This window comes from Callithrix jacchus, chromosome 1 (assembly GCF_049354715.1).
Source record: "Callithrix jacchus isolate 240 chromosome 1, calJac240_pri, whole genome shotgun sequence".
Classification (NCBI taxonomy): Eukaryota; Metazoa; Chordata; class Mammalia; order Primates; family Cebidae; genus Callithrix; species Callithrix jacchus.
The window spans coordinates 55,039,368-55,049,913 of record NC_133502.1 but is presented as its reverse complement, the minus strand read 5'-3'; the positions used below and the strand labels follow the sequence as shown (position 1 = coordinate 55,049,913).

General features: G+C 41.0%; 1 pseudogene; it reads right to left on the bottom strand.

Moving 5' to 3' along the window:
- Positions 1-9,506: 9,506 nt before the first annotated feature.
- LOC100410022 (protein FAM136A pseudogene) lies at positions 9,507-9,993 on the bottom strand (annotated as a pseudogene).
- Positions 9,994-10,546: the final 553 nt, after the last annotated feature.

Here is a 10,546-nt window from a genome sequence, read left to right as displayed (position 1 = left end):
GATGAGAATCAACAAAGGCAAAATCTGAGAAGCCAGAGTAGTCTGGTGGAAAGAATAACAGCTGGGAAATCCCTGGACTAGGCACTCCTGCCAGCTCTGCTGAGAGCCTGTCACTGTCACATCACCCCCGGAGCCTTCTGTCCTCTCCCACAAAGGGAAGGAGGTGGAAGATAAGATCTGCAACGTTCCTCTCACCTCTCACCTTCTATCAGGCTCATTTAGGAGCTTGAGTAACATTTAGGGACAACTTGGCTGTGAACAAAAGGTTTCCAAATACGACCTCAAAACCATAAATCTAGTAGACAAACCTGGAGGAAAAGAAAATGCACCATTCGGAGCTGCAGGCGGTGCTATAACATCCCTCAGAGACTCATTCTGACAAGTCACAAAGACTTGTGTGAAAAAGAAATTCCTTTGATAACTGCTTGCCTGGAGTTGACTGACACCTTTCAAAGGAAATGAGGTAAGAGGACAAAGAGGGCATGGGCTCAGCAGTCGGGAAATTGGGATAGAAACACCACGAGAGATTAAATCACATCTAGAGAAGTATAATCACTGATATTTAAGATGAAGAGATTGGCAAACAGGAACATTTTGTAATCTCAGAAGTAAAATGTTTGTAAGTCAGTAAGTTGGGTCAGAAATGAAAGTTGGAATCTTAATTATTTTGTTATTTTCCTTTGGTTTCAGGGTCCTCTGGTTTATATTTTACCTTTAGTTAAAACAATAGTAATTCAACAAATTATTATTAAATACCCACTTGTGTCAGGCTTCTTTGGTGCAGTCAAAAAAATAATAGAATAATTTAAAAAGTGTATGGTAAAGGGGCTGGGCATGGTGGCTCACATCTGTAATCCCAGCACTTTGGGAGTCTGAGGCAGGAGGATTGCTTGAGGCCAGGAGTTCAAGACCAGCCTGGCAACATGGTAAGACCCTCTTTCTCCAAGAAAAGAAAAAAAACGTTAACTGAACATGGTGGCACACATCTTAGTCCCAGCCACTTGAGATGCTGAGGTGGGAGGAACACTTGAGCTCAGGAGTTTTTGGTTGCAGTGAGCTATGATTGTGCCACTGCCCTCCAACCTAGTCAATAGAATGGTACTGTGTTTCTAAAATAACCAAACACTTTGAGCATATTCAGACTGTAAAATATATAAAAAATAAAAATAAAAACCACACACACACACACACACACACACAAAGACATAAAAATTAAAAAATGTTATGGTAAAGGTATGAATAATAGAATAGAAGGAAAAGCTGAACCAATACAACCACCAGGAGAACCAGGAAAGCTACAGGGATCTAGCAGTGGGAACAACAAAGAGTCTTTCCAGACTTCCAACTCTTTTCATCCTGTTACCTGCTTCTTCATTGTTTCAAATTTTACTTTAAGTTCTGGGATACATGTACAGAATGTGCAGGTTTGTTACATAGGTATACACGTGCCATGGTGGTTTGCTGCACCTATCATCCTGTCATCTAGGCTTAAGCCCCACATACATTAGGTATTTGTCCTAAGACTCTCCTTCCCCTTGCCCACCACCCCTCGACAGACCTCAGTGTGTGATGTTCCCCTCCCTGTGTCCATGTGTTCTCATTGTTCAACTCCCACTTATAAATGAGAACATGTGGCGTTTAGTTTTCTGTTCCTGTGTTAGTGTGCTGAGAACAATAGATTCCGTCGTGTCCCTGCAATGGACCTGAACTCATCCTTTTTTATGGCTGCATAAAAATTCTATGGTGTATATGTGCCATATTTTCTTTATCTAGTCTATGATTGATTAGCATTTGGGTTGGTTCCACATCTTTGCTATTATGAACAGTGCTGCAGTAAACATTTGTGTGCATGTGTCTTTATAGTAGAATGATCTAGAATCCTTTGAGTATATACCTAGTAATGGGATTGCTGAGTCAAATGGTATTTCTAGTTCTAGATCCTTGAGGAATTGCCACACTGTCTTCCACAATGGTTGAACTAATTTATACTCCCACCAGTAGTGTAAAAGTGTTCCTATTTCTCCACATCCTCTCCAGCATCTGTTGCTTCCTGACTTTTTAATAATCATCATTCTAACTGACATGAGATGGTATCTCATTGTGGTTTTAATGACCAGTGATAATGAGTTTTTTTCATAAGTTTCTTGGTCACATGAATGTCTCCTTATGAGAAGTGTCTGTTCATATCCTTTGCCCACTTTTTGATGTTTTTTTTTTTCTTGTAAATTTGTTTAAGTTCCTTGTAGATTCTGGATATTAGACCTTTGTGTGATGGTTACCTGCTTCTTAAGATTAAACTTTGCAGGGTACCATGGCTCACGCCTGTAATCCTAGCACTTTGGGAGGCCAAGGTGGGTAGATCACCTGAGGTCAGGAGTTCAAGACCAGCCTGGCCATCATGGTGAAGCCCCATCTTAAAAAAAAAAAAAGATTCAACTTTTCAGGAGACAAGGGAATAGACTAGCTTGAGTCACTGGTCATATCTCAGCTAGAAGAGTGGAACATCTTGACTGATGGTCCTACCAAGAATTACATGCACTGGGGGAGGGGCCATACCCTGAAGGAAAATCAAGGGTCTGATGCTAAAAGAAGGGGAAAAGGAGGGATGCTGGACCAGAAAAAATTTTAACGTCTCTCATACCTACTATATAGTTTGGCAAACTGAAGTACTTAGTTTCTCAGATCCTTTGCAACAAGGAATGTCTAAGCGACATATTTTTGGCCGGTATGTTCAAGCAGAAGTCTGCTAGAGAGTTCAGAAAAAGTTGTGCTTTCTCTGATAAAAAGGACAGATGCATCTGGCACTGTCTTTTCCCCTTTCTTCCTGCTCATTGCTTTAGCAGCCCTATTGTGAACGTGAGGATGAAACATCAAGTAAAAAAGGAGGAGAAGAAAGAAGCAGGCTTAGAGCCTTAGTGTCATTATTAAGGGGCATCCCTGTTTGTGAGCTACTATTACTGAGAGTTTTTGCTACTTGCAGCTGAATGCATTTCTAACTGTTACACAGGAATCTAACTTAAAACTGTGGATTCTAGAATGCACTTAGAGGAAGTGAATGAAATATAAATTGGCATTACCTAAGTGGCAGGTGGGATTGAAGGGAGGGATAATCATTCCAGGTGGTCTAGTAGTCAGAACATCTGTGCCCAGTTTCTGCATGATGCGTCTGTCTTGGGTCAGGCTAACTTTTCTGAGGCTAGTTCCATTCCACAGAATCCACTTTCACCTCCTTTCTTTAAATTTAGGAAAAGATGGTCTTTTTTTTTTTTAAATAGCAAAAAAGTCACCTCCACTCTGATCTGATGCAATTCAATTCCTTCTCACCTATTGCAGGAACTTATTGATTATTCTGTCTTACAGTTTCTCCTCTCCTGCCTTCACCCCACAGCCTACTTACATTTTCAAGTTTCTTTTATATATATTTAAAGTCCTTTAGCCACAACACTGTGGTTTTTCTTTGCCTTGAAAATTTCACCTTGCTTTTTGAACGTATTTCCTCACCCCACAGTAACTCTATCTCCAACAGCTGTTAGACAGTTACATTTTACACTTCACCAAAACTGTTTTTAACAAAGATATCTGTGTCATTCGAGGGCAGCTTGTATGAGGGCAGGGATTTTGTCTATTTTGCTCACCCTTGTGTGCCCAGTCCTCAGAGCAGTGCCAACAACATAATTCCTGCTCAAGAAATGAATAACTATCTTCTAAATCATCAAAGCCGATGTACTCTGCCTTCCTATCTGACTCACTTCTCAGTAGCTTTGTCATTTTTGATCATTTCCTTGTTGAAACTCACTAATATTTTGGTTTTTATAACAATTATTTTTCCGGCCGGGCATGGTGGCTCATGCCTATAATCCCAGCACTTTGGGAGGCTAAGGCAGGTGGATCATGACGTCAAGAGATCGAGACCATCCTGACCAACATGGTGAAACCCTGTCTCTATTTAAAAAAAAAATTATTTTTCCTTCTTTCTTAACTTTTTATTATGGGAAATTTTAAACATATATAAAAATAGGGAAAAAAACAATGAGGGCTAAGGTACCCATCACCCAGCTTCAGTGGCCAACTGTGTTTCATCTAAACCTTCATTGACTCCCCACACATATTAACTTGAAGCAATTCCAGATAGCATATCATTTCACTCACAAATATTTCAGTTTGTATTATAAAAAAGGAAGTCTTTTAAAAAGCATAATACTAATACTGTAATTGGCAAAATTATTAGCAATAATTTCTTTTTAAAAAACTTTTATTAAAAAAAGAAAACAAAAACACTTTTATTTTAGATTCAAGGTACATATACAGGTTTATTATATTGGTAAACTCTGAAACAGGGGTTTGTTTTACAGATTATTTCATCACCCAGGTACTAAGCCTAAATAGTTATAAGCTAAGGTACTAAGCCTCAATAGTTATTTTTTCTGGTCCTCTCCCTCCTCCCACTCTCCATCCTCAAGTCGGCCCCAGTGTCTGTTGTTCTCCCTCTTTATAGCCATGTTCTCACCATTAGTTAAATGGGTTCTCAGCCATTTCTAAATGAGAACATACTGTATTTGACTTCTTTCTTTCTGCTTTAGTTTGCTACGGGCAATGACCTCCAGCTGATCTCATTCTTTTTTATGGCTTCATGGTATTCCATGTTGTATATGTATCACATTTTCTTTATCCAGTCTGTCATTGATGGGCATCTAGGGTGGTTCCATGTCTTTGCTATTGTTAATAGTGCTAGAATAAACACTATTTAGGAAAAGATGGTCCTAAATGAGTGCATGTGTCTATATGGTAAAATGATTTATACTTCTTTGTGTATATACTTAGTAATGAGATTGCTGGGTTGAATGGTAGTTCTGTTTTTAGCTCTTTGAGAAACTGCCACACTATTCTCCACAATACTGGAACTAATTAACACTTCCACCAACAGTGTATAAAGGCTCCCTTTTCTCTGCAACCTCACCAGCATCTGTTATTTTTTTAACTTTTTAATAATAGCCACTTTGACTGGGATGAGATGGTATCTCATTGTGATTTTGATTTGCATTTCTCTAATGATCATTGATGTTCACAATTGCCACAAAAAGAGTAAAATACTTAGGCAGCTAATCAGGGAGGTAAAAGATCTCTACAATGAGAATTACATGATACTGCTCAAAGAAATCAGAGGTGACACAAACAAATGCAGAAACATTCTATGTTGATGGATAGGAAGAATCAATATCATTAAAATGGCTGTACTGCCCAAATAAATTTACAGATTTAATGCTATGTCTATTAAACTACCAATGAAATTTTTCAAAGAACTAGAAAAAACTATTTTAAAATTCATATGGAAGCAAAAAAGAGACTGAATATCTAAGACAATCCTAAGCAAAAAGAACCAAGCTGGAGGCAACACTTTCCTTGACTTCAACTATACTACAGGGCCAACAGCATGGAATGGTACAAAAACTGACACATACACCAATGGAACAGAACAGAAAGCCCAGAAATAAGGCCATACACCTACAACCATCCAATCTACAACAAAGCTGACAAAAACAAGCAATGGGGAAAGGACTTCCTATTCAGTAAATCATGCTGGGATAACTGGCTAGCCATGTGCAGAAGATGACACTGGACCCCTTCCTCACACCATATAAAAAAATAAACTCAAGATGGATTGAAGACTTGTAAAACCCAAGACTATAAAAACTCTTGGAAGACAACCTAGGCAATATTATTCTGAACATAGGACCCAGCAAAAATTTTATGACAAACATGCCAAAAGCAATTATAACAAAGGCCAAAATTGACAAATAGGATCCAATTAAACTTAACAGCTTCTGCCCAGTAAAGGAAACTGTCAACCGACTAAACAGACAACTTATAGAATGGGAGAAAATATTTGCAAACTATGCATCTGACAAAGGTCTAATATCCAAATATTTGCAAACTATGCATCTGACAAAGGTTTAATATCCAGCATCTACAAGGAACTTGAAAATATTTGCAAGAAGAAAACAACCCCATTAAAAAGTGGGCAAAGGACATGAGCAGACTTTCCAAAAGAAGACATACCTGTGGCCAACTAGCATATGAATAATTTCTTAATATAGTCAGTTTCCTTGTTTTGGTTTTGGTTTTAATCCTTTTGGTTGTTTTTTAGAGAGTGGGATGGATCTCTTTCTGTCTCTATTTCTTCCACCTCATCTGACTAGCAAATTGGGGTGTCGGGGCTAAGCCTGGTCAAGCTCTTCTGAGCTCTTTACAAGGCAAGCAGGCTGCAGGAGTCCCGTACCTCTGCTATTGCCATAGGGAAGCTCTCAGGGTCTTGCTTTACTTGCAGTTTTTCAATTTCTGTTGTGATTGGGCGAGTGAGTTAAATTCAAAGTGAGCTCTTAGGAAACCCATTTGCTTTGACCAAAACTCAAGCTGATGCTTTGATCGTCAGCCATCTGACCTCCCAAACCTGCTTCCCAATTTGTTCTGAATTTGGGAAGAGCGCTGTTAAGCTTCATCAGCTGAGTATGAATATTGTTGAGAAAGAGGGAGGTCAATGCCAGAAATGCCAGATGAATGAGCTAAAAGTTAAAAGTGGTTGCTTCTGGGGAAAAGAAAAGGCACAGAGGGTGGGCAGGGGAGGCAATGGTTTTCCTTTTGATTTAAACTCTTTAACAGATGAGTTTAGTTTTATAAGATGTATACATATAATATGTGGACAAACATCTTAAAACAATGAAAACCTAACATATCAAAATAGATCACATGCACCACACCCTCTCAGACTCCCAGACACCTGGGAGTCTTCCTCCCACTCCCTGCCTCCTAAATGTGTGCTGTGCTCCTCAGCAGCCCACATCCCTGCTGCTCCTGCAGTGCTTCCTGTCCTTCCTCATCTCTCACCTGGCCCACTGCAGCAGCCCCTACCTATCCTACATCTTACAGTCTGAACTGTGAGCCCCCAGTTCATAGGTTGAAGCCCGAACCCCCAGTACTTCAGAATCTGACTGCATTTAGACATAGGGCATTTAATAAGGTAATTAGGGTAAAATGAAGTTGTATGGGTGGGCCCTCATCCAGTATGACTGGTGTCCTTCTAAGAAAAGGAATTTAAGACACAGACCTACAGATAGAAGAAAGATGATGTGAAGACAGAGGAGAGGATGGCCACTTGCAAGCCCAGGTGAGAGGCTCAGAAGAAACTGCTGCCAACTCAGTCTCAGATTTCCACCTTCCAGAACTGTGCAAAAACACATTTCTGCAGTTTAAGCCCCCCAGGCTGGGGTTCTTTGTTATAACAACCATAAAAAACTAATACACCATCTCCCCACCTTCCTTGCCAGGATCTGATCCACCTTCTTCTACTTTTTGAAAAGTTAGAAGAAGTTTTTCAAAAATGTATACCTGATAAAGCGACTCTCCTGCTTAAAATCCTTACAGGATTCCCTCATTGCTACTGGATAGAACCCTTAGCACGAGATACCAAATCTGCTCCTACTTTCTCTCACCTGACTCTCCTTATACCTAAGCCTCAGCTGTAGTGAATTACAGTAGACCCTTGAAAAACACGGGCTTGAGCTGGGCAGGGCCACTTGTCCGTGAAATTTTTTTAGTACAAGTTATACCCTGTGTGCCTGCTTCTCCTGCCTCCTCTGCCACCTCCTCCACCTCTTCCCGAGACAGCTAGACCAACCCTTCCTCCTTCTCCTCAGCCTACTCAACGTGAAGACGATGAGGATGAAAATCTTTAAGATCCACTTCAATGCAATGAATAGTAAATATGTTTTCTCTTATGATTTTTAAAATAACATTTTCCTCTCTATTTTTTATTGTAAGAATACAGTATATAATACATAAAACATACAAAATATGTGTGAATTAACTGTTTATGTTGTCAGTGAGGCTTCCTGTAGGCTATTAGTAGTTATGTTTTTTGGCTTTGTTTGTTTTTGGGGGGAGAGAATTAAACCTTATTTATTTAAAAAATCAAACCACTAGGAAAATATATCACAGCCTGGAAACAGCAAGTGGACAGGCTATATTATCATTTCAAGTAATAAGTTGGTGAAAATACAGTGAGGTTGCTATCAAAACAATAAGGTGTCATGATGGGGCAGGAATACTGCAAGTTGCAAAAGCCCAAGGCAAAAGCGGTATTTGGTAATGGGGGCTGCCTCTCTTTTGCTCTAAGGGAGTCAGCTCATCCTAGACCAAGTTGGTTACTTTTTCTCCCTCGAATTTCCTGTTGCCAGGGGTTTGTCTCAATTGGGCTTTGTTAACTCAGGGGGCTAAGTAGGCAATGCTAGGTTTAGGCTTTCGTTCCCTCTGTTCTGTAAAAACCAGGCTTTTCCAAATCCAGTACTTTATAACTCTATTATAATCAAGTAGCCAACTGGTCCTCTTTTATTCCTCTAGTATTCCTACATACTAGTATATATCACAATCAAAATCCCCTTCTCTTTAAGGGGAAAGTGTTACTGCAAGATTGTCCTGTCATGCTGGGGGCAGTGGCTCATGCCTGTAATCCCAGCACTTTGGGAGGCCAAGGCGGGTGTATCACCTGAGGTTGGGAGTTTGAGACCAGCTTGACCAACATGGAGAAACCCCATCTCAACTAAAAATACAAAATTAGCCAGGCGTGGTGGTGCACGCCTGTAATCCCAGCTACTCCGGAGGCTGAGGCAGGAGATTCGCTTGAATCCAGGAGGCAGAGTTTGCGGAGAGCCGAGATTGTGCCATTGCACTGCAGCCTGGGCAACAAGAGCGAAACTCTGTCTCAAAAAAAAAAAAAAAAAAAAATTTCCTGTCATTGTCATTTTGCTACAGTCTCAGGGTCCATCAGTGAGTAATTATGCTTCTCATAATTAGTGTGTCATCACCTTTCATGTTTTTGCATGGTCCCCAGGCTGAAAGATGCAGCATGTAATAATTTTAAGAAATGTACATCCACATCTTGATGACCAGAAATGGGGATCTACAAGCAGCCTTTCAAAGTTCTTATTCAAACTAGTCTCCCTCCCAATTCCACATCTTAAAATCAACTTGAATGCCCTTGTATAAATTACACAAAACCAAGAACACAAACACTCAGAAAACCTTTTCCCTTCTAAGTTAGTGACCTCATGGATTTTGTTTCACAGCTTATGGAAAATGGTATGGTGACACTTCTGGTAAACAGGATGTTGGCAACAAAGAGAAAATATCTCTCCTCGAACTCCACCAACTGTAACCTGCCAGGCTGTTGGTACCTGTGTAGTAAGAAGAGTCTGGTACCTTGGAGGGCTCTGGCTTGTTACAGGAGAGATCCTTACTACCAGGACAGGCACTGGCCACAGGAAATACAAACTCCAAAATTCTCCTGTAATGTCTCTGACCCAATTAACACCACTTTTTTTCCATTTCATTTTTTAGGACTGAGACATAAAAGAACCAGTGTTCAGAGGCAAGTGACATATGCCTTACGCTTGCAGCCATCCTTAATTTATTAATTCATAAACTTTGCTTAAAAGACTAAAATTCTCAATTCCTTATAAAAAATATATCCTTGCCCTCCGCCCCGATGGGCATTGGCAAAGACTTTTATTTCCCCATGGATAAAAGAACTCCTTTATCTTCTTGGTCATAGTTGGGAAAAGGTGCATGTGGTCATCCACACACTTGGTCACACAACCATCCAGCTGCTGCTTCACCTCAAGCTCCTTACTCCAGGCATCTATTGAATCTTTGGCTTTGTCATTGCAATGCATGGTGCAGCAAGCCAGGCAGTTCTGGAACTTCTCCAACTCACTGGTGACTAAAGCCTGGGCTTGAGCCAGAGGCGCATGGCAATGCTCAATGCACTGGTACACCTACTGCATGGAGGCCTACCTGTCCTCACAACAGCTGGCGCTGCACCTGAACATGAGACCCTGCATCTTCCGGATGTTCTCTTTCTCCAGACTCTTCACCATGGAGTCCACCGCCTCCTGCACCCGCAGCTGCTGCAGCTCTGCCATGGCGACCCTGCGCTGCCCCGCGCCGCGCCGTGCCGTGCCGTGCCGGTGCCCCATTTTTTTTTTTTTGAGATGGAGTTTGGCTCTGTTGCCCAGACTGGAGTGCAGTGGCATGATCTTGGCTCACTGCAACCTCTGCCTCCCTGGTTCAAACGATTCTCCTGCCTCAGCCTCCTGAGCAGCTGGTATTACAGGTGCGAATCAACATACCTTGCTAATTTTGTATTTTTAGTAGAGACAGGGTTTCACCACATTGGCCAGGCTGATCTCAAACTCCTAACCTCAAGTGATCTGCCTGCCTCGGCCTCCCAAAGTGCTGGGATTACAGGTGTGAGCCACTGCAAGTGACCAGTAATTACGTTTTTGAAGTGTGAAAGCATATGCAAATTTTTGACTATGCGGGGGATCAGTGCAGTGCCCCTAACCCCGTGTTATTTAAGGGTCAACTATACTTGCATTCCCCAAAGATGCCACCCTGGCTCATGCTTTACTATCTCTGGCCATGTATCCCTTGCCCAGAATACTTTCATTTTTCCTACAATGCCATCCACCTGTGGAATATTTACTCCTTTTCC